Raw genomic sequence first — 27,993 nt, 5'->3', positions numbered from 1 at the left:
CCTCTACACACTTCGTGATATCTTTTTCCTACTACTCCATCTGGTGTTAACTATTCTCTTGTTCAGCCCAAGAACCAAGAGAACTCCTCTAACTCAATAATGACTTTACTAATTTGATCATTATCATACTAAGTTTTTATGACAGGGAACTACTAAGAGGCACAAGCAACACCAAAATACCAAGTACACAGCATGCACATGCTTTCACACACATAGGTATAAATGCCAGATACAGTCAGGTTCTTATCAAAGTTTCATGTTTGGTGGCAGAGTTTATTTGATTTAGTATCACTCAACTGATGCTTGAGCACTAAGATGCAGGGAAGTAGAAGAAAAGGTAGTATAAAAAACATAGGATAGTTACTAATAAAACATACCAACATTTATACTCTTATAAACTAATAAGAAAGAAAAATAGTAACTAGAAGTGAGGGTCTCAGATATATTATAAATAGATATTTACTAAGTAGACATTAAACAACCAAACAGATCTATTATGTATTCTTAGCTAGCAATATGAAAAGCAAACATAAAAGTGCACACCACAGGAACAGTTTAACAACTATCAATGTGTGGGGAATGAGTCAGCTCTTGGTAATATTTATGACAATAGCATTAAAATGAGTTTCAGGTTGACAGAATATCTTGACTTGAAAAACATTAACAAATTTAAAAATGGGCACATGCCTTAGATGTAGCCAGCATGAGTTGAATCCCTGGCATCCCACAGGTCACCTGAGTCTGCCAGGAGCGATTTCTAAGTGCACAGCCAGGAGTAATCCCTGAATGCCTACTGTGTGACTCAAAAACCAAAACAACAACAACAACAACAAAAGGAGTTATTTATGAGTACAAAGACAAAAGTAAGTCCTGATTACCATTAGGTATGTAACCCAAACAAAAATATTAAGTAGAATTTTTACATATTAAAAACGAATCCCTTGATCTGATATATGTAAAATTTCTTTCAAAACTAAATTAAATTTTATTCAATTTCTGCTATAGGCCTTTAAAAGTGAAGTACTATCTGCTACCACCTGTGAAGAAGGCAATAAAAAACACGTTATAAAATGGTCAGGAAACACCATGTAGTCACCATAGTCCAAGCTATGCCTTGTGCCAGTACCAGGCCTTTGTTTGATCTAAAAAGAATTGCCTCTTTGCAGAGACCTCTGGAAATATACATTTTCTCCCTTTTTTCTCACTTTCCAGGAGTTACCAGGATTTCAAGGGTCACTCAAAGGAGTTGTGCTAGAGTGTGCTACTAGTCATCACCTGGAGTTGAGGTATGTGGCGATGAAGCCTCTGATGAAGCCTCCAGAGAAGACATGGCAATGACAGAGTGCACCCTGTTTTGTCATCCAAGAAAAAGTCATCAATCAAGTAAATGACTAAAATTAATAGTAACAATAATAGCAAATCTCAGTTTAGCCCTTTGCTCGCAGGTTATCTTGGGAAAGCCATCTATCATTTATTTTCTTGCCTATGTGTCAAATGGAGAAAATCCCCTTCTTGAACTTTGTGATAACTAAATATCAAAAAACCCATGACAGAGTGGATTTACTCTCATCCAGGTGGGAGCCCAGCTGCACCAGGAAGAAATGAGTTTTGAGCTTTTGTAGATTTTGTATTTAAATGTGGATATAGGAATAAAGGTTAGGAGTCTTCCCCAGACCTTTCTACCAAGAGGAGACATTTATAGTTTTTCAGAGTTGGGAGGAGGCAGTGAGCATCATCTGATGCAGAAGATTTTGATAGCAATATCTGCTTTTTCCAGAAAGGCAAAGCCCAAGGTTCTGGGCAAGACATGGGAATTTCTCTGAACTTCGTCATCTCTATGTATTTTATGGATGCTTCTAGCTTTGTTCATTGAAATAGTCTTCAGAGACAAGATGTGAGTGTTGGAATCAGAGAAAACAACAACTGAATGCTTTAGAAATCAGGCCCAGATTAACTAAATAAGCTAGAAACTCGTACAGACAAGGAGTAGCTATGTTTATATCATGAAAGATAAACATAATTTCTCGGGAATATCTTTTTTTGGGGGGTGGTCACACCCAGCAGTGGTCAGGGGTTACTCCTGGCTCTAGACTAAAAAATCGCTTCTGGCAGGCTCGGGGGACCATATGGGATGTCGGGATTTGAACCACAATTCTTCTGCATGCAAGGTAAATGCCCTACCTCCATGGTGTCTCTCCAGCCCTTTTTGTTTTTTATTTATTTTTTTTTTTGGTCTCAGGGATACCTTTTCATACTCTAAAACCATCTCCAACTGTGTGTCTAGAAATCCCCATAGCAGTCTCAACTATAAAAGAGCATAACATATTGACATATACTGAATCTCTCTATATACTGAGATCTACCAATATGTCATAAATTCATTTTAATTTACTATAGATAAATTCCAAAGCATTTAGAGTAGAATGTGGAGAAGGATGTGTCAGGAAGTCACAATAGAGTATATTAATCCCAAAGATAGTGGAAATCTCTATGCCAGACAACAATTTTATGTCCTTCTTTGGATTTTAAGATGATAAATATTCTTTCCACGATTTCCAGCTGTATCTCTCAAATGGAATGTTGGGGAATATTCTAACACCTTACTTGCCATGCTGTGTACTTGAAGAGCATCTAATAGTTTTCTTAAATATTCTATCATTTTTAATAAGCAACAAGAGAGTCCTTATCACCTTTAGTTTTTCTCTTTTCTAATCCTTGGTCGTTAGCCTATTTCTAAAATGTGCCATACACTTATTGTCTACCCATTTGACTAATGTGTACCCAGAGACTATTGGAAATCTAAGAACTAGAGATAAACACCAAACAACTATGCTCTCTTGAAGCTCAGAGTTTAATGAAAAGATGGGTGAAAATGTAAAATGCACATAAAAGGGTACATGGTGAAAAAAGCTGTGTACTTTGTGGCCCAAATCCCCTTTAGTCCCAAACAGCTGTAAATCTCCATCAGAGTCCTTCAGGAAATCAGTGGATTCTTCTCTGAAACATAGACCAATGTCTACTTTGGACAGTTAAAAAGAGATATTTTAAGTGTGGGGCTTTTGAAATGTGCAAACCCTCCTTTCCTTAAACTTTTATCCATAAGACCATTGACCTGTGAAGCAGTCAAAGTTGCATTAGCAGTAGATGTCTCTTCCTCCATCAACACTTAGGAAATAAGATGTTAGAAAGAAATAAAAATAAAAGGAACTGACAGTTTCCAGAAATCTAGATGGCTGGGGGAAAATGGTGGTGAGAGAATAGTGGAGGCAACTTATTCTTAGTTTTGGGACTTTTTATTTCTTTATTTTTTTAAATTTTTTTCTTTATCTGAACATCTTGAGTACATAAATGATTATGATTAGGTTTCAGTCATGTAAAGAACACCCCCTTCACCAGTGCAACATTCCCACCACAAATGTCCCAAATCTCCCTCCATCCCACACCACCCCCACCTGTACTCCAGACAGGCTTTTCAATTCCCTCATTCATTCACTTGATTATGGTAGTTCTCTGTGTAGTTATTTCTATAGCTGTACTCACCACTCTGTGTGGTGAGCTTCATGGAGTGAACTAGTGTTCCAGCCCTCCTCTCATTGTCTCTGAGGATTGTTACAAAAATGACTTTTATTTTTCTTAAAACCCATAGATGAGACTATTAGAATAGTGAGACTATTCTGCGTCTCTCTCTCTCCCTCTGACTTATTTCACTCAGCATGATAGATTCCATGTACACCATGTATAGGAAAATTTCATGACTTCATCTCTCCTGATGGCTGCATAATATTCCATTGTGTATATGTACCACAGTTTCTTTAGCCATTCGTCTGTTGAAGGGCATCTTGGTTGTTTCAGAGCCTGGCTATTGTGAATAGTGCTGCAATAAATATAGGTGTGAGGAAGGGGTTTTTGTATTGTATTCTTGTGTTCTTAGGGTATATCCCTAGGAGTGGAATAGCTGGGTCAAATGGGAGCTCAATTTCCAGATTTTGAAGGAATCTCCATATCGCTTTCTATAGAGGCTGTACTAGACGGCATTTCCACCAGCAGTGGATAAGAGTTCCTTTCTCTCCACATCCCCACCAGCACTGATTGTTCTCATTCTTTGTGATATGTGCCAATCTCTGCAGTGTGAGGTGGTACCTAATCGTTTTGATTTGCATCTCCCTGATGATTAGTGACGTGAAGCATTTTTTTATGTGCCTTTTGGCCATTTGTATTTCTTTTTTATCAAAGTGTTTGTTCATTTCTTCTCCCTATATTTTGATTGGATTAGATGTTTTTTTTTTCTTGTAAAGTTCTGCCAGTGCCCTGTATATTTTGGATATTAGCCCCTTATCTGAAGGGTGTTGGGTGAATAGTTTCTCGCACTGGGTGGGTGACTCTTGTTTCCTGGGAACTATTTATTTGAGGTGCAGAAGTTTCTCAGTTTAATGTATTCCCATCTGTTGATCTCTGCTTCCACTTGTTTGGAAAGTGCAGTTTCATCCTTGAAGATGTCTTTAGTCTCAATGTCATTGAGTGTTTTACCGACGTGTTGTTCTATATACCTTATGGTATCCGGTCTGATATCAAGGTCCTTAATCCATTTGGATTTTACCTTCATACATGGTGTTAACTAGGGGTCTATGTTCGCTTTTTTGCAAGTGGCTAACCAGTTCTGCCAGCACCACTTGTTGAAGAGATTTTCCCTGTTCCACTTAGGATTTCTTGCTCCTTTGTCAAAAATTAGGTGATTTTATGTCTGGGGAATGTTCTCTGAGAACTCAAGACTATTCCACTGATCTGAGGGTCTGTCTTTATTCCAATATCATGCTGTTTTGATAACTATTGCTTTGTAGTACAGTTTAAAGTTGGGGAAAGTAATGCCTCCCATTTTCGTTTTTCCTAGGAGTGCTTTAGCTATTCGAGGGTGTTTATTGTTCCAAATGAACTTCATAAGTGTTTGATCCACTTCTTTGAAGAATGTCATGGGTATTTTTAAGGGGATCATATTAAATCTGTATAATGTTTTGGGGAGTATTGCCATTTTAATTATGTTAATCCTGCCAATCCATGAGCAAGGTATGTGTTTCCATATCAGTGTGTCCTCTCTTATTTCTTGGAGCAGGGATTTATAGTTTTCTTTGTATAGGTCCTTCACGTCTTTGGTCAAGTTGACTCCAAGATATTTGAGTTTGTGTGGCACTATTGTGAATGGGATTGCCTTCCTGACTTCCATCTCTTCCCTATCATTATTGGTGTATAAAAAGGCCATTGATTTCTGTAGGTTGATTTTGTAACCTGCCACCTTGCTATATGAATCTATTGTTTCTAGAAGCTTTTTGGTAGAGTCTTTAGGGTTTTCTAAGTAGAGTATCATGTCGTCTGCAAACAATGAGAGCTTGATTTCTTCTTTTCCTATCTGGATTCCCTTGTTATCTTTTTCTTGCCTGATCACTATAGCAAGAAATTCCAGTACTATGTTGAAGAGGAGTGGTGAGAGCAGACAGCCTTGTCTTGTACCAGATTTAAGAGGAAAGGCTTTTATTTTTTCTCCATTGAGTATATTTGCCATTGGCTTGTGGTAGATGGCTTCAACTAAATTGAGAAAGGTTCCTTCCATTCCTATCTTGCTGAGAGTTTTGATTAAGAATGGGTGTTGGACCTTATCAAATGCTTTCTCTGCATCTATTGATATGATCATGTGATTTTTATTTTTCTTATTGTTGATGTTATGTATGATGTTGATAGATTTACGGATGTTAAACCATTCTTGCATTCCTGGGATGAAACCTACTTGGTCGTAGTGTATGATATTCTTGATGATGCATTGGATCATATTTGCCAGGATTTTGTTGAAGATCTTTGCATCCGCATTCATCAGGGATATTTGTCTGTAATTTTTTTTGGCAGCGTCTCTGTCTGGTTTTGGTATCAAGGTAATGTTGGCTTCATAAAAGCTGTTTGGAAGTATTCCTGTTTTTTTCAATTTTATGGAAGAGCTTGGCTAGGATTGGTAGTAACTCCTCTTGAAAGATTTGAAAAAATTCATTAGGAAAACCATCTGGGCCTGGGCTTTTATTTTTGGGCAGATGTTTGATTACAGTTTCAATTTTCTCAGTAGTGATGGGGGTGTTTAGATATGCTACATCCTCCTTACTTAAATGTGGAAGGTTGGGCCCGGAGAGATAGCACAGCAGCGTTTGCCTTGCATGCAGCCAATCCAGGACCATAGGTGGTTGGTTCGAATCCTGGTGTCCCATATGGTTCTCTGTGCCTGCCAGTATTTATTTCTGAGCAGACAACCAGGAGTAACCCCTGAGCAACCCTGGTGTGGCCCCCAAAAATACAAAAAAAAAAAACAAAAAAAATGTGGAAGGTTATAATTGTCCAAGAATTTTTTCCATTTCTTCTAGGTTCTCATGTTTTGTAGCATAAAGTTTCTCAAAGTAGTCTCTGATTGCCCTTTGGATCTCTGCAATTTCTGTCGTGATCTCCCTCTTTTCATTTCTAATATGGGTTATCAGATTTCTCTCTCTTTCTTTGTGAGTTTTGCCAATGGTCTATCAATCTTGTTTATTTTTTTCAAAGAACCAGCTTCTGCTTTCGTTGATCTTTTGGATTGGTTTTTGGTTTTCCACTTCATTGAGTTTTGCTTTCAGCTTTGTTATTTCCTTCTGTCTCCCTATATTTGGTTCCTTTTGTTGGTCATTTTCTAATTTTTTGAGCTGCGTCATTAAGTTAATCAGGTATGCTCCTTCTTCCTTCCTGATGTGTGCTTGTAGAGGTAAATTTTTCTCTTAGGACTACTTTTGCTGTGTCCCATAGATTCTGGCAGTTTGTGTCTTCATTATCATTTGTTTCCAGGAAAGTTTTCCTTTTTGATTTTATCTCGGACCCACTGGTTGTTCAGTAGCAGAGTGTTTAATTTCCAATTGTTAAGTTTTTCTTCCGTGTGGCTTTGTAGTTCACATCTAATTTCAGAGCCTTGTGGTCAACAAAGGTAGACTGCAAGATTTTTATCCTCTTGATTTTATGGAGGTATGTTTTATGTGTCAGCATGTAGTCTATTCTGGAGAATGACCCATGTACATTGGAAAATAATGTGTATCCAGGTTTTTTGGGATGGAGTGACATATATATCTACTAGTCCTCTTTCTTCCATAACTCTTTTCAGGGCTAGTATGCTTTTTGGGTTTCAGTCTGGCTGACCTATCAAGTGTTGATATGGCTGTGTTGAGGTCTCCCACAATGATTATGTTATTATTGATTTCTTCTTTCAGATTTGTCGGTAATTGTATTAGATAATTTGCTGGTCTCTCATTGGGTGCATATATGTTTAATAGTTTGATTATTCCTGTTGCACATATCCCTTGATTAGTACATAGTGTCCATCTTTGTCCCTTACCACTTTTCTGAGTATAAAGTTGGTGTCATCAAATATTAATATGGCCACCCCAGCTTTTTTGACAGTATTGTTTGCTTGGATAATTTTTCTCCAGCCTTTGATTTTGAGTCTATGTTAGTTCTAACTATTCAGATGTGTTTCTTGTAGTAGCAGAAGGTTGGATTCATCTTTTTGACCCATTTTGCCATTCTGTGTCTTTTGATTGGTGAATTTAGTCCATTGACATTGAGGGAGATGATTGTCATAGGATTTAATGTAATCTTTGTAGATAAGTTTTCTGTGTTTGTTGGTCTCTCTTGTCTTAGAGTAGACCCGTCAGTTTTTCCTTTAAGGCTGGTTTTTCATCTGTGAAGTTTCTGAGCTGTTGTTTATCCATGAAGCTCTGTATTCTTCCTTCAAACCTGAACTTGAGTCGGGCTGGGTGCAGTATTCTTGGTGAGACATTCATTTCATTCAGTCTTGTCACAATATCCCACCACTCTCTTCTGGCCTTGAGAGTTTCTTGTGATATGTCTGCTGTAAGTCTTAGGGATTCTCCTTTGAATGTAATTTTCCTTTTTGATCTTGCTGCTTTTAGTATTCTATCTCTATCCATGGGATTTGTCATTGTAATGAGGATATCTCTTTGGGACTCTTTTAGCTGGTACTCTTCGGGCATGCAGGATTTGATTGCATGTAATCTTTAACTCTAGGCATATCTCTTTGATGATGTCTTTGACAGTAGATTCTTCCTGGAGATCTCCTTCCTGGGCCTCTGGGACTCCAATGATTCTTATGTTGTTTCTGTTGAGTTTATTAAAGAGTTCTATTTTCATCTGTTTGCATGCCTTGAGTACTTTTTCCATTGCCTGTTCGTTTGTCTTAAGGTTCTTTTCCAATTTCTTCTATTGTGTTGAGTTTTTCTGCATCACATCTTCCAGTACTCCAATTCTCTCCTCAGCTGTTGATACCCTCTTGGCGAGGCTATCTATTGAGGTTTTCAGTTGAGCTACTGTATTTTTCAGATCTGTTATTTCAGTTTGGAGTTTTCTGATTTCTGTCTTTGTGTTCTCTACATATCAATCTATGCTTTTTTTTTTTTGAGTTCTACAAACATATTCCATACTTCTATTCTAAACTCCTTATCTGAAAGGTTAATCAGGTGGTTGGTATTTATTAGGTCATCCAAGCTTTCTTCTTCATTCTCTGTGGATGATGTTTGCCTGCAAGGTTTCCCCATTGTCACGCTTATAGCGTGGTTTTTCCTGCGTGTTGTGGTGGGGTTCATTGGTTAGAAAGAGTGTGTGGCCGCAAAGGGAAGCGAAGCTCTTCTGCTGCCTCTAGTTGACAGTCCTCAGAGTGAACAAAGGCACAGCAGGGTGGAGCCTCCACAGGCCAAAGACCTCAGCTTATTGGACAGTGACCCCTGCAGCCAGAATGTACTTACTCAGCAGCTTCAAAATACAGTTTTTTGGGGGTGCGCTTCCTAGGCCTCTGAGGAAACCTTCGGGAATTCAGAAGCACAGACAGACTGGCACAGAAGAAGTCCTCAGAGTCGTGACTTTTTCTTATTCAAGTGATTAGAAAGAATTTATATATAATCCAACAGGTAATATCTTCTAGTAATAGTCTGAAGAATCTGAGAATTCAAACTGAAATATATTAAGATTAGAAGCTTCTGCACCTTAAAGAAAATAGTGCCTAGGATACAACAGCCACCCACAAAATGAAAGAAACTATTCAACCAATACCCATCAGATAACAGGCTAATATAAAAAAATATCCAAGATACTGACAAAACTTAACAAGAAAAAACATCTAACACCTTAAAAATGGGGAGAATAAACAGACACTTCCTCAAAGAAGAAATACAAATGGCCAAAAGACACATTAAAAAATGTTCCACATCACTAACCATCAGGGAAATACAAATCAAAACAACTATGAGGCACCATTTCACACCATAGAGACTGGGTGTGATATCACCAACATCACAAAGAACAAGAACAATCAGTGTGAGGAGAAAGGAACTCTCATTTACTGCTGGTAGGAATGCTTTCTAGCCTTTATGAAAAACAGTATGGAAATTCTTAAAAAAAAAACCTGGAAATTGAGCTCCCATATGATCCAGCTATACTACTCCTACGTATATATCCTAGGAGTACAAAAATGCAATATAAAAATCCTTTTCTCACAGCTATATTCATTGCAGCACTATTCATTGTAGCCTGGGTTCCAGGCAGACTCTGGAAAGAACTGAATGTCCTTCAAGAGATGAATGGCAAAAGAAACTGTGGTACATATACACAATGGAATATTATGCAGCCATCAGGAGAGATGAAATCATGAAATTTTCTATACTTGGATGTACATTGAATCTATTATGCTGAGTTAAATAAGTCATAGGGAGAGAGATAGACACAGAATAGTCTCACTTGTCAATGAAGTTTAAGAAAAATTAAAGACAATAATGTAATAATGCTCAGAGATAAGAGATAAGGGTTAGAAGGACTGGCTCACAATATGAAGCTCACCACAAAGAGCGGTGCATTCAATTAGAGAAATAACTACACTAACAACTAACATGACAATATTAAAGAATGAAAAAAAGTAAAATGCTCCTCTTGAATATAGATGGGGTGGGGAAGGAGAAAGGGTTGTTGGTGGTGAGAATGTTGCACTAATGAAAGGGAGATATTCTGTTTATGACTGAAACCCGATGACAATCATATTTTTAATCATGGTGCTTAAAGATTATATAAACAAAATAAATGAAATAAATAAGGACATAAGAATGTCTTAAATAATGAATAAAAAACCCAAAAAACTGAAATGTGTGAGCCTCAATCCACTTTTTACTTAACTTAAATAAGATTTATTTAATTCATTTATATTGGATCTTGGGGTAACTTCAACCAGTGTTCAAAAGGCTTGGGTGTTGTGAATGACTCCGTATGCTATAATCCCACCAAGAAAGGTTTGGCCACTTCAAGAACTAATACAAAGCAGGTTGGAGAGATATGAAACATGGATCTGGAAACCTTTCCACCAGGTGGAGCAAGAGGAGCCTGTTAGGACTACAGTATTTATTGGAAAGTTAAAACCACCCCCATAGGTGGGGGAACTAAGGTAAAGAACCTACCTAGAAGTTCTTCCTGCCAAGGTGGATATTTGATATGTAAAAGGGGAAGTCATCATTGTTTAGGATGAAGACAGGTTAACCTGCCATCTCCCCCTTTTGTGATTACTAAAGAACAGAAATATGAGATAGCAGCTTAAATGGTAGATTTAGTTCACATAGGAACAGTAAAAGCTTGGTAAATAAAATAGAAAATTTTTTTAGCAGGCTGACCTTTCCCAGGAAGCATTTGATCATATTTCCAACTGCAAGCTTCAGGCAGTCTAAGTTTCAGTAATCTCATAGTCTTTCTTCTAGGTTCCAGGAAAAGTTCTTCACATGTTGTAATTAGGCATAGCATTAGAGTTCTTGGGTTCTCACAAGTTCTATGTATGTGATATATTGTCTCGTTCACAGTAATTATATAATTAGGAAAATTCTTCTGCCACCTTACCTTAGTGCCTCAATGAATTTGACCTGATAATATCATCCTGGTAATGGTTTCAGTTGAAATAATTACTCAAACATTGACCTTTACACAGACACTGTAACATTGAGTTCATGTAACAAGTATTTCCTAAGTTATATAGTTCCATGAGAGCTGTATTAGTCCACCAACTCCCCCAAAACCCACTAAAGTTTTTAATCTGATTGCTCTTAATGCTTGTAATCTTTTCTTTAGGGTGATATATTAGGCTGTTGTGCTGATTGACTGTTGGTGTTGCTACTAGTTTCCTTTTCTATTTCTCTAGAGTAGTTGTTGGATCTGGGGATTAGAAATGCTTCAGCTTGGAGAGAAATCTGTGGCTTGGTTACATCATTTGTAAGAATTGTGCTTCTGAAGAGGCATGATGGAATAGAATTTTTGGTGGGGTTGACATCTGTAGAAATATAAGCACATTCTTTTTCTTTTATGTGGAGATTACCAGCTATCCATTCTTTGACATATTTTACCCAAATAGGTATTATCTGTTTTTTAAGTCAGTACTTCTTAAAAGTGTCTTTCAGCAGCTGTGTGGGGCTCACCTTGAGGCAAATTAAAGGAGTTTCATGAAAATAATGCAAAGGATAAGAAGTCATATTTCCTATTTTTTGTTTTAATAATTGGTTTTGAGGGTTCTATGAGCATGTTCAATGATGCCTTGTCTTTGAGGATTGTAAGGGATGCCAGTGACATGTTTGATTTATTTTTCTTTTTTGCAGAATGATTAAAAAGTTTTTCACTGAGGGTGTCTTAGCACTGCGGATTTGAGACATCATGGCCTGAAATACAGGACTGAAAAACTCAGTAGATGAAATAAAAACCTCAGTAGAAAGCCTCTCCAATAGAGTATCAGAAGCTGAGGACAGAATCAGTGAGCTGAAAGATGAGATACAGAACAACTCCATACAGCAGAAGAGACTGTAAAAAAAAAACCCTCAGAGCAAATGATCAGACAATGTAAAAAATACTCAAGGAATGTGAGCAGATGCAAATTGAAGTCTTTAATAAATTCAACAGAAACAGCATAAGAATCATTGGAGTCCCAGAGACCCAGGAAGAAAATCCCCAGAAAGAATCAACATTTAAGGATACCATTACTCAGAAACTCCCAGAGCTAAAGACAGCATGCAACCAAATCCTGCATGCCCGAAGAGTACCAGCTAAAAAAGACCCAAAGGAAAGCACCCAAGGACACATCCTAGTCATGGTGACGAATCCCACAGATAGGGATAGAATACTGAAAGTAACAAGATCAAAAATAGAAATTACATTCAAAAGAGCATTCTTAAGATTTACAGCAGATCTGTCACAAGAAGCTCTCAAGGCCAGAAGGCAGTTGTAGAATATGGTGACAAAACTCAGCGAAATGAATGCTTCACCTAGAATACTACACCCAGCCAGACTCACTTTCAGGTTTGAAAGAAATTTACATGGCTTTATAAATAAACAACAGATCAGAAACTTTACACTCTCAAAATCAACCCTAAAAGAAAAGCTGAAAGGTCTACTTTAAGGAAAAAACACCAACAGATACACCAAACATCTATACAAAAGATGACACTAAATTTCATGTCAATTATTTCTCTCACATCAATGAACTAAATGCACCTGTTAAGAGATACAGAGCGACAAAATGGATTACAAGATAAATCCAATGTTTTTCTGCCTACAAGAAACACATCTGAATAATCAAAACAAGCATAAACACAAAATCAAAGGGTGGAAGAAAATCATACAACCAAACAACACTCTTAAAACAGCTGGAGTGGCCATATTAGTATCAGATGAAAAAATTTAGACTCAAAAAAATTATAAGGGACAAAGATGGTAATTTTGTTCTAATATATACAACAGAAGAAATCACACTCCTAAACATATGCACTCAATGATGGACCTGAAAAATATTTAATAGAACTCCTGACAAACCTGAAAGAAAATATCAATACCAGCACAATAATAGTGGGAGATCCCAACATGGCCCTGACTCCTCTTGATAGATATATCAAGATATATAGATATATAGATATATATAGATATATATAGATATCTATAGATATATATATAGATATCTATCTATATATATAAATATATATATAGATAGATATCTATATATATCTATAGATATCTATATAGATAGATAGATAGATAGATAGATAGATAGATAGATAGATAGATAGATAGATAGATAGATAGATATGGCACTCCATCCATAGAAACCTGGATACTCATTCTTCTCAATACCCATGAATCAGTCTCCAGGATAGACCAGATGCTGGCCCATAAGACATATTTCCATAAAGTCAAGAGGATAGAACTTATACAAACTACCTTCACAGATCACAATGCACTGAAATTAAACGTGAACTACAAAGAAACACAGAAGAAAAACTTTTAACACCTGGAAACTAAATAGTTTAATACTGAACAACCATTGGTTAGAGATAAAATAAAAAAGGAAATCAAAACATTTCTGGAAACAAATGACAATGAAGTCACAACTTGTCAGAATTTATGGGACACAACAAAAGCATTGCTAAGAGAAAAATTTATAGCCTTTCAAGCATATATCAGAAAGGAAGAAGGGGCCTATATTAAAAGCTTAATGACACAGATTTCAGAAGTAGAAAATGACCAACAAAAGAAACCTAAATAGGTAGGCAGAAAGAAATAACAAAGCTTAGAGCAGAAATCAATGAAATGGAAATCAAAAAAAGAAAAAAAAATCCAAAAGATCAACAAGAGCAAAAGTTGGTTCTTTGAAAAAATAAACAAGATTGATAAACCACTAGCAAAACTCATAAAGAAATGGAGAGAGAGAAATCTAATACACAAGATTAGGAATGAAAAGGGGGAGATCACCACAGATAACTCAGATATTCAAAGGGTAATCAGACTACTTTGAGAAACTCTATGCCACAAAACATGAAAACCTGGAGGAAATGGATAAATTCTTGGATTCTTATAATCTTCCACAGTTAAACCAGGATTATCTTGCATATCTAAACAGATACAACACTACTGAGGAAATTAAAACGGTCATCAAGAGTCTTCCCAAGCACAAAAGCCCAGGCCCAGATAAATTCACTAACGAATTCTTTCAAATTTTTCAAAAGAACTTCTACCAATCCTATACAGGCTCTTTCATGAAATTGAAGAATCAGTTTCAATTTCATGAAATCAAAGAATTATGAAGCTAACATCACCTTGATACCAAAATCAGACGGAGAAGCTGTAAACAAAGAAAACCACAGACCAACATTCCTGATGAACACAGATGAACAAAATTCTGGCAAACAGGATTCAATGCCTCATCAAGAAGGTCATTCACCACGACCAAATAGGTTTCATCCCAGGAATGCAAGGCTGGTTTAACATCTGTAAATCAGCCAACATAATACACCATATCAACAAAAAGAAAAATAAAAAACATATGCAGAGAAAGCATTTGATAAGGTCCAATGCTCATTCTTAATAAAAACTTTCATCAAGATGGGAATAAAAGGAACTTTTCTCAATATAGTAGAAGCAATCTACTACAAGCCAATGACTAATAATATTGTCAATGGAGAGCAACTAAAAGCCTTTCCTCTAAAATCTGGTACAAGACAAGGCTGCCCTCTCTCACTACTCCTATTCAACATAGTGCTGGAAGTTCTTGCTCTAGTGATTAGGCATCCAGATAGGAAAGAAAAAAGTCAAGCTCTCTGTTTGCAGATGACATGATATTATATTTAGAAAACCCTAAAGACTTTACAAAAAACTTCTAGAAACAATGGACTCATATAGAAAGTGGCAGGTTGCAAAATTAACATGCAAAAATCAATGGCCTTCGTATACACCAATAATGATAGTGAAGAAATGGATATCAAAAAACAATTCCATTTACATTAGTGCCACACAAACTCAAATATCTTGGAGTCAACTTAACTAAAGATGTGAAGGACTTATGCAAAAAAAACTGCAAAACTCTGCTTCAAGAAATAAAAGAGGACACAAGGAAATAGAGGCATATACCCTGTCATGGATTGGGAGGATTAACATCATTAAAATGGCAATACTCCTCAGGGGATTGTACAGATTTACTGCAATCTCTCTAATGATACCCATAATATTCTTCAAATACATGAATCAAACACTACTGAAACTCATCTGGAATAATAAACACCCAAGAATAGCTAGAGCAACCCTTGGGAAAAGAACTATGGGAGGCATCATTTTCCCCAACTTTAAATTGTATTACAAAGTAATAGTCATTAAAAACAGCATGGTATTGGAATAAAGACAGACCTTAGGTCAATGGAATAGAATTAGAGTATTCAGAGAATGATTCCCAGATATATAATCAATTAATCTTTGATAAAGGGGCAAGAAATAAAAAATGGAGCAAGGAAAGGCTCCTCAACAAGTGGTGTTGGCACAACTGGACAGCCACTTGCAAAAAACAGACTCAGACCTCCAGCTAACACATGCACCAAGGTCAAATGCAAATGGATTAAAGACCTTGATATCAGACCTGAAATCATAAGGTATATAGAACAATACGTAGAAAAAACTCCAAGACAGTGAAACTAAAGGTGTCTTTAAGGAAGAAACAGAACTCTCTAAACTAGTTGAAGCAGTGATACACAAATGGAACTATATTAAGTCGATAGGCTTGTGCACCTCAAAGGAAATTATGCCTAGGATACAAAAGCCACCCACAGAATGGGAGAAGTTATTCACCCAATACCCTTCAGATAAGGGGCTAATATCTAAGATATACAAGGTACTGACAGAACTTAACAAGAAAAAAGTCTAACCCCATCAAAAAGTGAGAAGAAGAAATGAACAATTTCTCAAAGAGGAAATACAAATGGCCAAAAGGCACAATGAAAAAATTCTCCAAATTACTAATCATTAGGGAGATGCAAATCAAAACAACAATGACGTAACATCTCACACCACAGAGACTGGCACACATCACAAAGAACAAGAACAATCAGTGCTGGCGGGTTGTGGAGAGAAAGGAACTCTCATTCACTGGTGATAGGAATGTTGTTTAGATAGCCCTTATGGAAAACTATACGGAGATTCCTCAAAAAATTGGAAATTGAGTTCCCATTTGATCTGGCTATACCACTCCTTGGGATATACCCTAGGAACACAAAAATCCAGTACAAAAATTTCTTCCTCACACCTATATTCATCACAGCACTTTTTACAATAGCCAGACTTTGGAAACAATCAAGATGCTCTTCAACATATGAATGGCTAAAGAAAGTATGGCACATATACACAGTGGAATATTATGCAGCTGCCACGAGAGATAAAGTCATGAAATTTTCCTATCTATGGATGTACATGGAATCTATTGTGCTGAGTAAAATTAGTCAGAGGGAGAGAGAGACATACAAATTAGTCTCACTCATATATGGGTTTTAAGAAAAATTAAAGACATTGAAATAATTCTCAGCGTTGAGGGCTAGAAAGGCCAGCTCATATATGAAGCTCACCATAAAAGTGGTGAGTGCAGTTAGAGAAATAACTATGCTGAGAACTATCATAACAATGTCAGTGAGTGAGGGATGTAGAAAGCATGTCTCAGAATTCAGTTTTTTAAAAAAACAATACAGCTACATGACAGAAAAAATAAAATAAAAAGTTTTACTAGTCTAGGCTGGGCCATCATTAATTTTGATGGTATGGTGAAATTCCCATGGCAGAAACTTTGTAGTAAAAAGGACCAAACAACTTTAGCTATTTCAGAAGTCATAGGAATAAACCATATAAAATGAGAATAAGTATAATCCACAACAAGATAGGGTTTGTTTGGGAAAATGTCAACATGTGTAACATCTATTTGCCACAATTCATTTGCCTGCACACCTCAGGGGCTCCCTTCAGCTACATTTGAAACACAGTGTACACAAACCTGATATGCTCAGTCTGGCTGGCTGGCCTCCATGGAATGTGATAATGCACATGAAGGCATCAGGCATGTGTGTGTAGGGCTTGATGCTCTTCCATAGGTGATATAAAAACAGGCACCATCTGATTTCATTTTCTGAGCCATTGGCCCTGAGTAGCTAGAATGAGATTGCTTTGAGTAATGAAAATAGGTTCAAAGCACTTTGAAAAAGTGCTTATAATTGTTCAATCAAATTCTGAACCACATTGGTATAGGCTTTTAGGGAAGCTGTGACAATTTCCTGGATGGAGCCAACTACATATGATGAGTCACTCAAAATCTTGCATGAGCTTGATACATGAGAAAGTAAGTAAATCAATGTAGCAAGTTCCACTAGTCTGGAGGACTTACAATGGGTAGGCACTGTTGTGGTCATTGCTGGGCCAGTGATACCACCCTTCCCTGATGATGAGCTGTTTATGTAAAACACCAGAGCATTAGATATGGGGGAAGAATGGATTCTTGAAGAAAATATAAAAAACATCCTCTGGAAAAAAACTTCAAGGCTCTTTCATCCAGGTAATGGAAGGAAATTTCTCCTGATAACTTAGCTAAATTGCTTTGAAGAGCCTTGCTGAAGTGCTGAATGTGTTCAATAGTTCCTTTTTTGTTATAGGCAAGACAATGATATGGGTCATAAGTGAGCAAAGCATGTGTATCAGAGCAGCTGTTACTATTAACTCTAAATATGGCACAAGGATTTGAGGCTGTTTGTTGTGTAAATAGAGCCATTATAATGGACCAGATAATTGGGTTATAACAGTTATTGGCGATTAGGGTATAGCAAAGAGCAGTAACAATACTTTTCCTCTAGGGGTGAACCTGGAAAGATAGGTCTTTTAGAGCCAGTCCATGAAAAAGTTTAGTTTCTTTTGAACTTCAGTGATTAATTGCTTGGGGCTATCTGGGGATGACTCCCTCTCTAGGGTGAGGAATAGGTTGCTGAGTTCTGCATTTGGAATTTCAAGGGAGGGACAGATCCTATTAATGTCTCCCAACAGTTTTTGAAAATCATTTAGAATTTTGAAATCTTTCTGACAGATGGAGATTTTTCTAAGAACACATTGTAGTGTGTTCCATACATAACCCAAATATTCATATGGGGGAAGTGAATAATAGAATAATATAAGCATGGGGGAAACTTTGCATGAGCATGGCGTAAAGCCAGATCAACAAAATATTGGCACATGGTAGTCATTGGCACAACTTAGTCATTCCTTGAGGTAAAACAGTTCACTAAAATCTATATAAAGGTGCTCAGTTGTCAAAAGAGGAAATGAAGAATGCAAAGCAGTTATGGTTCTCTGAGTGTATGGGCATGTTACATAAATAGTCTTTTCAGTTAATTACAATTGGCCATCAATCTTTAGGAATAGCTGCAGAGGAATGGAGGCTGGGTTGAAAGGCACCAATAGGAATCGTGGTAGAATTAACATTTCTTAGGTCAATTAACAACCATCATTTGCCCGACTTCTTTTGTATAACAAAAACAGAAGAGTTTTTTCTGAAAATAAGGTTTTAATATGTCCCTGTTTCTCCTCTATACAATATCAACTAGCACCTTCAATTTTACATGACTTAGGGGTCACTGTAGAGTCCACACAGGATCATGAGACTTCCACTGAATGTGGAAAGATGGTAAGTGCTGAGCTTCAGTAGCCCCAATTAAAAAGGAGTTGGAGCAGAAATATTGTTCATATCACACCACTGTTTGTGTAAATCTCAACCACATATATTCAGCAACAGACAAGCTACATATGGTTGAAAGATGGTCACCTATCCTTTTAGACAATGACTTTCAGCCATCTAGCACTTTGTTGAACAGAGTAAGAGAGAATGAACCTACTCCTTGTAGGCCATAAGGTATTTCTTGTATAGCTCAGTTATGGGGCCAGTATTGCAAAAAAAATGAAAACATAGGCACCTATATCAAACATGCTTTTAAATTTCTTCCCATGAATCTCAAGAGTTATAATTGGGTGCTTGACCTTTGTAATATTGTAGGTAAAGGCCACAAAAGGCTCAGTACAGGCTGTTATGGGGTTGTGCACCCGAAGTCTCCAATCCTATAGTGATCTAAGAGGCCAGGCATTACAAAGGGGAGTAGCAGAAGCAATGCACGCTCCCTTTTCAAAAATTCAAACACTGGCATGGAAATGATGATTATTATTTCTCCAGCATGATCAGAACCTATTATTCCTACATGAACAGTGATTCCTTTAATAGTCACAATGCTTCTTCTAGGAGCAGGCCTATATTGCCTGGCAGGACCTTTATGCCAGATTTTAATTTATAGGGGCACTGAATTAGTGCCCCTATACTTACTGCCTCTAAAATTTACTATATTTATTCCTCTAAAATTATGTCTACTAACTATGTCTCTAAAATTTACTATATTTATTTATTATATTTACTGTCTCAAGGAATATACAAGGCATAATTTCCTGAATCACTAAGTTACAGCAAATCTATAAATTGCAGCTCTGTTGGCCTGGGCTGGGGAGGGGAGCAGATGAGGATGATTTCTGATTCTGAGGAACCTATCATTGACCCTTGCCTAGTTTTATGAAACAGGATGATTTGTTTACAGTCTCAAAAAGGCAGGTCAAAGAAAAATCTACATTTTCTATGAAAATGTCCTAATTTACCATAGTTAAAACATCTCCCCTGAATTTGTAAAGCCTGGGTGTGGCCTCTTCTCTATTTTTTGAGACAGGGTTACCAGACAAGCTGTAGTCTGTAAGTACTATGGTTTCCCCTTCTGCATTTCATTCAGGAGATCCAGGTGGTGCGTTGAAGGAGCAGTATTGGGAGAAGTTCTGTATTCCCTATGGGGATAAGATGAACCATCCTGATTCTAATTAAATCAAATTAAATTCTAATTTTTGTACAGGTTAGGCATCCGTGGCATGGACATGAGCATTATGTACAGTGGAACTAATATTTCAACCAGCTTTTAGATACTCATAACATAATTTTTTTCTCCAATAGAGATCAAGATCACCTGGAAATCTTCATTGGCATTCTCAAAAGGCTAATTTTCTTTTGTGTGTGTGTGTGTGTGTGTGTGTGTGTGTTTTGGGTCACACCCGGCAGTGCTGAGGGGTTATTTCTGGCTCCAGGCTCAGAAATTGCTCCTGGCAGGCACAGAGGACCATATGGGGTGCCGGGATTCAAACCGATGACCTCCTGCATGAAAGGCAAATGCCTTACCTCCATGCTATCTCTCCGGCTAATTTTCTTATTAGGTACTGCTGTGTTTCATTACCTCTAAATTAACTCTGGATAGCATTCTTCTGTTTTTCAGAATTCCACATATAGTGTAGAAACTCCCTGGAATATTTTGTATAGCTTCCTTTAAATTTATCATTATAATTAATCTTTTCCTATGCACATATTACCATCTCCTACACCTGTACTAAAATAGGATGAGTAGGGCAGCTCATTTTCTTATATTTGAAAATGGCCCTTCTGAAGAAGGGGCCTACATAAATAAATTAATGGCCCAGCTTATAAAATTGGAAGGTGATAAACAAAAATGAATCTAAAAAGGCAGACACAATGAAATAATAAAGCTTAGAGAAAACTTTAATGAATTGGAAATCTGAAAACCAATCTGAAATTTCACTGAAAGCAAGAGTTGGTTCTTTGAAAAATAAACAAGATTGACAGGGCTGGATTGGTAGTACAGTGGTAAGGCATTTGCCTTGCACATAGCTGACCCAGGACAGAAAAATGTTTGATCGCTGGCATCTCTTATAGTCCCCCAAGCCAGGAGAAATTTTTGAGTGAAGAGCCAGGAGTAATTCCTGAGTAACTCCAGAACATAACTCTGGGTGTGGCCCAGGTCAAAATAAAAAGTTTTAATTAAAAAGAAAAAGAAACAAGATTGATAAACCTCTAACAAATCTCTCAAAGAAAGGAAGAGAGATTCAATAAACTAAATTGGAAATGAAAAGGGAAAGAATGCTACAATTAATACAAAAATTGAAAAAGGAAGGAAGGAAGGAAGGAAGGAAGGAAGGAAGGAAGGAAGGAAGGAAGGAAGGAAGGAAGGAAGGAAGGAAGGAAGGAGAAAGAAAGAATAAAGAAGGAAGGTTGAAAGGAAGGAAGGAGGGAAGAAGGAAGGGAGGGAGGAAAGAAGGAAGGGAGGAAGGGAGGAAGGAAGGAAGGAAGGATAAAGAAGGAAGGCTGAAAGGAAGAGGGAAATTTTTATTCTTAAAAACCACTTTGGCAAAGTACTTTCACTTCTCAACCTAAGCAACCTTGTGGACCTTTGATTCTGCCCTGTTCCTGCTGTGTTTCTCTCTCTAAAGCCTTTCCCACAGTGCCCTATGCAGATGCTTGTTCATGTGACAACAGCTGGAGTGTTGTAAAGCACAGTTCCTCAATCATTAGCAGACATTACCTAATTGATAAGGGCATGCTTCTGAGCACAGAGGCCTGTTACCAGTTCTGTGGGACACAATCAAACTCTGTCCCCTTTCCCTGTGACATCAGCATTCTGGCCCAGCTATTAGAGGGGAACGCCTTTTCTGCTCAAGATAAACTAAATTCTGGGATTGGGCCATTCCCTGAGGGTCCCCACAATCACAATCTCCCCCCAAACACCTCCATGGCTATACTCTGACTCTGGCACACTGCTCCTGACTCTGTAGCTGAAGCCCTCTGCAAGTCCCCAAAACAGCAGGGCTCTGGGCCAGCATCACAAACTTGAACCCCGAGGCTGCACTTCCTTCCTTTGCCCCCTCCTCTCCAGCATTGAAAATGTTCATCAGGCTTTTCATTAACAGAACTTGAGGCTTGCCTTTGAACCCAAAAAGAAATTGATCTTAGGAAGCCTTGACCAACTCAGGCCAAATGAATAAAGAACAACTCCAAACCTAAATGACAGCCTCTAGATCCGTTTTCTATTATACTTCTGTGCTACCTAATACCCTCATGCACTGGATTTCCTGACTAGCAGAGCACATCTGGATTGCAAACGAAATTTCAGTCCCCCTCCCTTGAGCTGAAAGGAAAGATATTTAATCATAAAGAACGAGAACAACAGAAACTTCTATTTAGTACATGAATGCTTTTTGGAGCCAAATAGCTGCCATTCAAACCCTGTCTAACTTACTAGTTTTGGTTCTTGGGGCAAACTTTTCTCAGTCAAAGTTCATTTGTCCACTCAATTTCTGTATGAGTTTAGAATTTGGTAAGACACCTCCATCAATCCACAACCTAGTAGTAGTGCCCCCCCCCCCATGCTTTTTGTTTGTGTTCTGGACCACATTGGGCAGTGCTCAGAGCTAACTCCTGGCTCTTCCCCTGGGTTCACTCCTGGAGGTCTTGAGTTCTGATATTTAGATCTTGGGATCTGGCCAGGCATTGAACTTGGTTTGGCTATGTACCGGGCCAGTGTCCTATATGCTGTACTCTTTTCCTGATTCTCCTCACTGTTTTTGAACTAATGCAAGTAAAGTGTTTGGAAGTCAAAGCCTTGAATCACGCCGGCAATTGCTAGTCTTTCCTTGGTCAGTTTGGCATTTCCTTCTCAGTCTACTCCAAACAGTGATGCACTTACTGGAATCAATGTAATGGACACAGTGGTATAAAAATGCTGTCAGAGAAATAGAACCTGTACCCAATGCTATGCAGTGAACACAGCAATGCTGAGTTCCTAGCATCATCCCCATCTACCCCTCCGAGAACTTGAATCTCATGCAGGAAGGACAGAATGCAAGACATGCATTTTTCTTTCATTCACCTGAGCACAAGAACCAGCTTCTCCCCATAAGAAACTCCTCAGAGGCTGAACTAAGACAACTTCTTTTCCATATCTCATTTTCTTGAAGAGAACACCCCCATAACTCCACAGATAGTAAACATACACAGTCTAATCTTTTTCCTCTCCGAGACAGATGGTTGAAATTGGTGAAATGATGCAGACTCCATCAAAATGGTTGATGAGACCCAAGTCTGACTTTGTGCTCATTAAATGGGAGGTGGGGGAGGCTCAACTGCTTCTGATAACTTTGGAGAGAGCCCTCTCTTTTGCCCAACTCTTTTCCCCTACTGCAGATCATGTGGTTGACACATATGTAGGACTCACCTCTATTTAGATCTGTGCAAGCATGCACATCAGCTCTTGGCATCCCTGCGGAAGGTAGCTGGACTGAGAGAGATGAAACCCTGCCTGATTACATGATTGCTTGTTGTCTTGCTGGTGACATGCAAGAGAAACAATTCTGAATTATTCATATGAAGTTAAAATTGTGTTAAAAATAATGCTATTTAGGGACTGGAGCGGTGGCACAAGTGGTAAGGTGTCTGTCCTCTGGCTAGCCTAGGACGGATCCCGGTTCGATCCCCTGGTGTCCCATTTGGTCCCCCCCAAGCCAGGATAAATTTCTGAGCCCATAGCTAGGAGTAATCCCTGAGCATCACCAGGTGTGACCCATAAAACAAAACAAAACAAAAATGCTATTTGGGATCTGTAATACTTTCTTTTCTTTCAGCAGAGGTTAGCAATCTAAACTGTAGCACCCAATCCTGCCTATGTCTTGTTTTTGTATAAGTACAAATTTACAATTAAGAATAGTTGAAAATCAAAAGAAAAAGACTATTCCTGACACAATATTTGCATGTAGAATTTGAATTTCAGGGGCCAGAGTGGTAACACAGCTTGTAGGATACTTCCTTGTATGTGGCCACCCAGACTTGTGCCCCAGCACTACAAAGGGTTCCCTGAGCCCTGCTAGGAATGATCCTATGGCAGAGAGCCAGGAACAAACCTGAGCACTGCTGGTGTGGTCCAAAGGGCCCCTCTCCCCAAATTTGAATTTCAGGGTCTATAAATTGTATTAGAAAACTTCCTTGTCCATTTCTTTACATATCATCTAGTGTTTGCTTTGAGGAAGAGCTGAACCAGTAAATCAAAGATGATTTAAAACTGGGCTTTTACTATGTTTGCTGAAAAGTGAGCCAAAGGTTATTTTTTTTAAATTCTTAGTAATTTATTTTTACACTTATTTTTTATATTATCTCTCGGACAGATGATCTAGGTTTCTGAACCAGAATAGGACTTTAAGGAATGCTTTCAAGGCAAAAAATCCCTCACAAGGTAATGCATGTAGTGCATTCTCCATTAAGTAAAGCTAACTATAGCTCTAATAGCCATAAACACTACTGGTAGACCCCTACAACAGAGTGGTTTTATTTTATTTTATTTTATTTTATTTTATTTATTTATTTATTTATTTATTTATTTATTTATTTATTTATTTATTTATTTATTTTGGGGATGCCATACCTGGCATTGTTCAAGGCTTACTTCTGGCTCTTTGCTCAGAAATCAATCCTGACAGGTAGATGGGGGAACTTCGGGGATGCCAGGGATCAAATCCTGGTCAACTCCAAGCAAGGGATGTGTCCTACCTAATATACTAGAGCTCCAGCCCCACAATAGTGTTTTTAATGTGACCAAGCTCAATGAGAAGCCAGCTTCTTTGACACCTAGGGAGACTCCCCTCTGATACTTCTATCACACACTGCCTTCAGGAGGTGTTCTAACATGAAGGAGCTCCTGAAATGCTCATTAAGAAAAACTAATTCTGACGTGTGACATCATGGCCTTGAAGATACAAGATATCATGACAGGACATGATATAACATCCTGTGCAAAAAATAACTTGCTTTATCAGAGTTGCACTTGCTTTGACAGGAAAGATATGCCTGTGAAAATAAAATCATAATGGAGAAAATTAATGTTTGTGGCCTGGTGAGTGCTGAGAATGTGTCTCTTTTAGTGAACACCAAATCCTGTAGGAGGTGTGAGATTCTCTCCACAGCCACTTGCCTGCTTTCTTTTGTCCCTGCATTGGCAACACTTCCTGAGAGGTGACTTTTCAGTGGTTACTTTATTTTTAGGCCTTACATTCACTTAAGAAATCTTTCTCAAGAAGGTCACTTTCTAATTCAAATTTTTATGTACCTTTAAGTCAATACTATATTGAGAATTCCCAGAATTTATTTTTTTTGTCCAGTTTTAAAGTTTTATAGGATTATGAAATCATCTAATTCATCTAAGTGCTTTAGGAAGAGGCAGAGAAAATATTTAACCATTCTTTATGCACCAGAGTATAAAAGATCTAAGAAAAGGTAAGGCAAAAATTATTTTCCTAAAAAATATATTTTCCTGTTTGAGGGATGAAATATGATTCTATGGTGTTTGTCTCATACTAAAATTATTTGTGCTGTTTTCACAGATAATATTGTATCCCCTCCACCATGAAGTGTATTTTACTAATTTAAAAGCAGCATGAAAAAACTGGTAGTATAGACTATGATCAGAGACCCACAGACACTTTCTTTTCTGATTGGCTTTGGGCAACTGCAGACAATGACAGAACCACAAAAGCATCAACCTATCCCAACAATTCTAAATTCTACCACCTTCCCAACCATCAATATGACTCATCATCCCTTTTTTATACTCATACTGAGCTGAAGACTCCAGAAAAATTCCAGATCACCTCCTACTTTTCTCTCAGTCACTGCAGCAGCAACCTTCTTTTTTCTTTCTTTCTTTCTTTTTTTTCACTTTTTTCTTCTACTAGGAAGCAGAGGCAACCTTCTCATAAACATTATCTCAGTTCATTCTCCTGACAAACTTAGTGATTGTCTGCATTCTAAATTATCAATATTCTATAGATGAGAAAACTGAGACCTGGAGAGGTTTTAATTTCAACCAAATGACACTGTTGTAAATCCTAGTAACTCAAGTCAATCATGTTATCCATAGGTCTCTACCATCACTCCACAAATGTATCAGGCTGAATTACATTTGGCACAACTTGGACATGACACTTTTTGACTTTGAAGTTCTAACCACAGTACAAATTTTTATTTAATTAAGGAAGAAAGGGCTGGACTGGTGGCACAAGCAGTAGGTTGTTTGTCTTGCATGCACTGACCTAGACAAACTGTAGCTTGATCCCCTGGCATCCCATCTGGTTCCCCAAGCCAGGAGCAATCTCTGAGCACATAGTCAGGAGTTATTTTTGAGTATTACTAGGTGTGTTCCCCCCCAAAAAAAAGGAAAAAAAGGGAAAAAGCTACTGTACAAATAGTGCTCTTTATTATTTGAAGAGCTTTGGCTATGGATTACTTGGCTCTTTGAAAAAAATATTTCTAATATATTTTTGGGTTTAGAGATGAAACCATCTGAAAACCTTTGCTTGAACCATGTTGTTTCTACAGATATATCCTATCTAGTTAGTTTTCAAGGATGATCCAGTTGAGTTGCACATTATGTGGTCATCCAAATAACTCAGTCTTGTGAGTGTCAGGGGATAGATTCTCAAACATGCCATAGATTTCATCTGACTTATCACTGATGGGACAAACCTTGGCTACATCACATCATAGACCAGACCCTTGTGGCTTTCCTTTGACACCAACCAACTATTGTACATTCCCATGGTTCAACCAGTGACCTTTATGGCCTGTCCGAAATGATATGCTGCAGTTGATTTATTTACACCCAGATAATTTCACCCACCATTCATAACCCCAAAGGTTTAGACATTCTCTGCCTAACTCCATGGCCTGTGATTGACCCAGAGGAAACACTGGTATATTGAGCCTGTTCATCTCATCATCTATCAGGGTCTCATAGGGCAGCTCTATGTGAATATCCCATAGTGGGTCATTCATCACAATTGCAAATTTGCCCAAGATACTGATGTCCAGGTAGCTAATATTACAACAGATCCACTGAGGGGTGAGGATTCGATCATCATTTGAGTCAGCTCCAACATTGTATAAGAGCAAGTTCTTGATTTGGTGTATAGTCCTTGCTGCCAAAGGCCTCAGAATCCATACAAGCATCAATTTCATAATGAACATATTTGCAAGTATCCATGTGGAAACATGTATTAAGGAAAGAGCACTCAGCAGTATGTTTATTGATTATTAATCTGAAGTGTAGCATGACAGGACACATCTACATCACTGACTTTCATGCACTCCTTCTTGGTTCTGTAGTCACAAAACTCTTATACTTAGGCATGACCTCATGAGTGAAGTTTTTTTTTTTTAACAATAGACTGTTCTTTAGCACTTGCTGTATTTAATAACTCTAGGATTTCCTAACTAACCTTCTAACTCTGCTGTTCCTTTGTGGACTGCTGACTCGGAAGGCTATCTCCCAGTCAACATCCAATGCAGCATGTCTTTTTGATTTTTTGGTTGGTTCTTTGGGTGGTTCTGATGCTAAAGAGGTCAGGACAGAGGTCAGAGAGCTAGTATAGGTCACCAATGTGGTAGAATTCTGTTGTGCCTGCTGCTTCTACCCTATAATAGTCCCAATTGCATCTTTAGAGCCTTTATTTTCTGCCACTGCATCCTGAATAGCAGACAGCATAGGACCCAAGAGTGGAATGAGCAATGGCCTGCAAATCTCATTTCTCCTCAATCAACTCCTGAGCTGTGAATTCTGCAGGAAGCTTTCCACCCCGTCCTGCATGACAGGGGTTCCTGGTGTGGAGATGGCAAGTTGGATGTGTGAGTAATGTTAGAGACAAATCAGAGAGATGATGCAGCAATTTCTTCTCTAACTCAGGGTCTGTCACAAGTTCAGGAATTTGAATGAGTGAATGCCTGGGGAATAGCTTCTGGCAATTCATAGTAGCTCTATGCTGTTTGTCCAAAATGAACCTCAAAATTGAGTGATGTTTTCTCAATGTCATGCTTTAAAAATTGTGACATTTGACATTCTGAGTAATTATTGCGAGATTAAGAATTTCTGGGCCCGGAGAGATAGCACAGCTCGACGTTTGCCTTGCAAGCAGCCGATTCAGGACCAAAGGTGGTTGGTTCGAATCCCGATGTCCCATATGGTCCTCTGTGCCTGCCAGGAGCTATTTCTGAGCAGACAGCCAGAAGTAACTCCTGAGCACTGCCGGGTGTGGCCCAAAAACCAAAAAAAAAAAAAAAAAAAAGAATTTCTGAACTTTTTAGCCATTATACTTCAGCAGTTTGAGTGGGTAGGAGCAATGGACACAAGCTTGTGTGGCTCAGGGAATTTGAGA

At 38.0% G+C, this 27,993-nt stretch overlaps 1 pseudogene; it reads right to left on the bottom strand.

Annotated features, from left to right (window-relative positions):
* The window catches only part of LOC126020301 (N6-adenosine-methyltransferase catalytic subunit-like), a 162,408-nt pseudogene extending 134,820 nt beyond the window's left edge, over window positions 1-27,588 (bottom strand).
* Window positions 27,589-27,993: the final 405 nt, after the last annotated feature.

The sequence above is a fragment of the Suncus etruscus genome, chromosome 10 (assembly GCF_024139225.1).
Source record: "Suncus etruscus isolate mSunEtr1 chromosome 10, mSunEtr1.pri.cur, whole genome shotgun sequence".
Lineage (NCBI taxonomy): Eukaryota > Metazoa > Chordata > Mammalia > Eulipotyphla > Soricidae > Suncus > Suncus etruscus.
The sequence above is the reverse complement of the archived record's forward strand: the minus strand, read 5'-3'. Positions and strand labels throughout refer to the sequence as shown.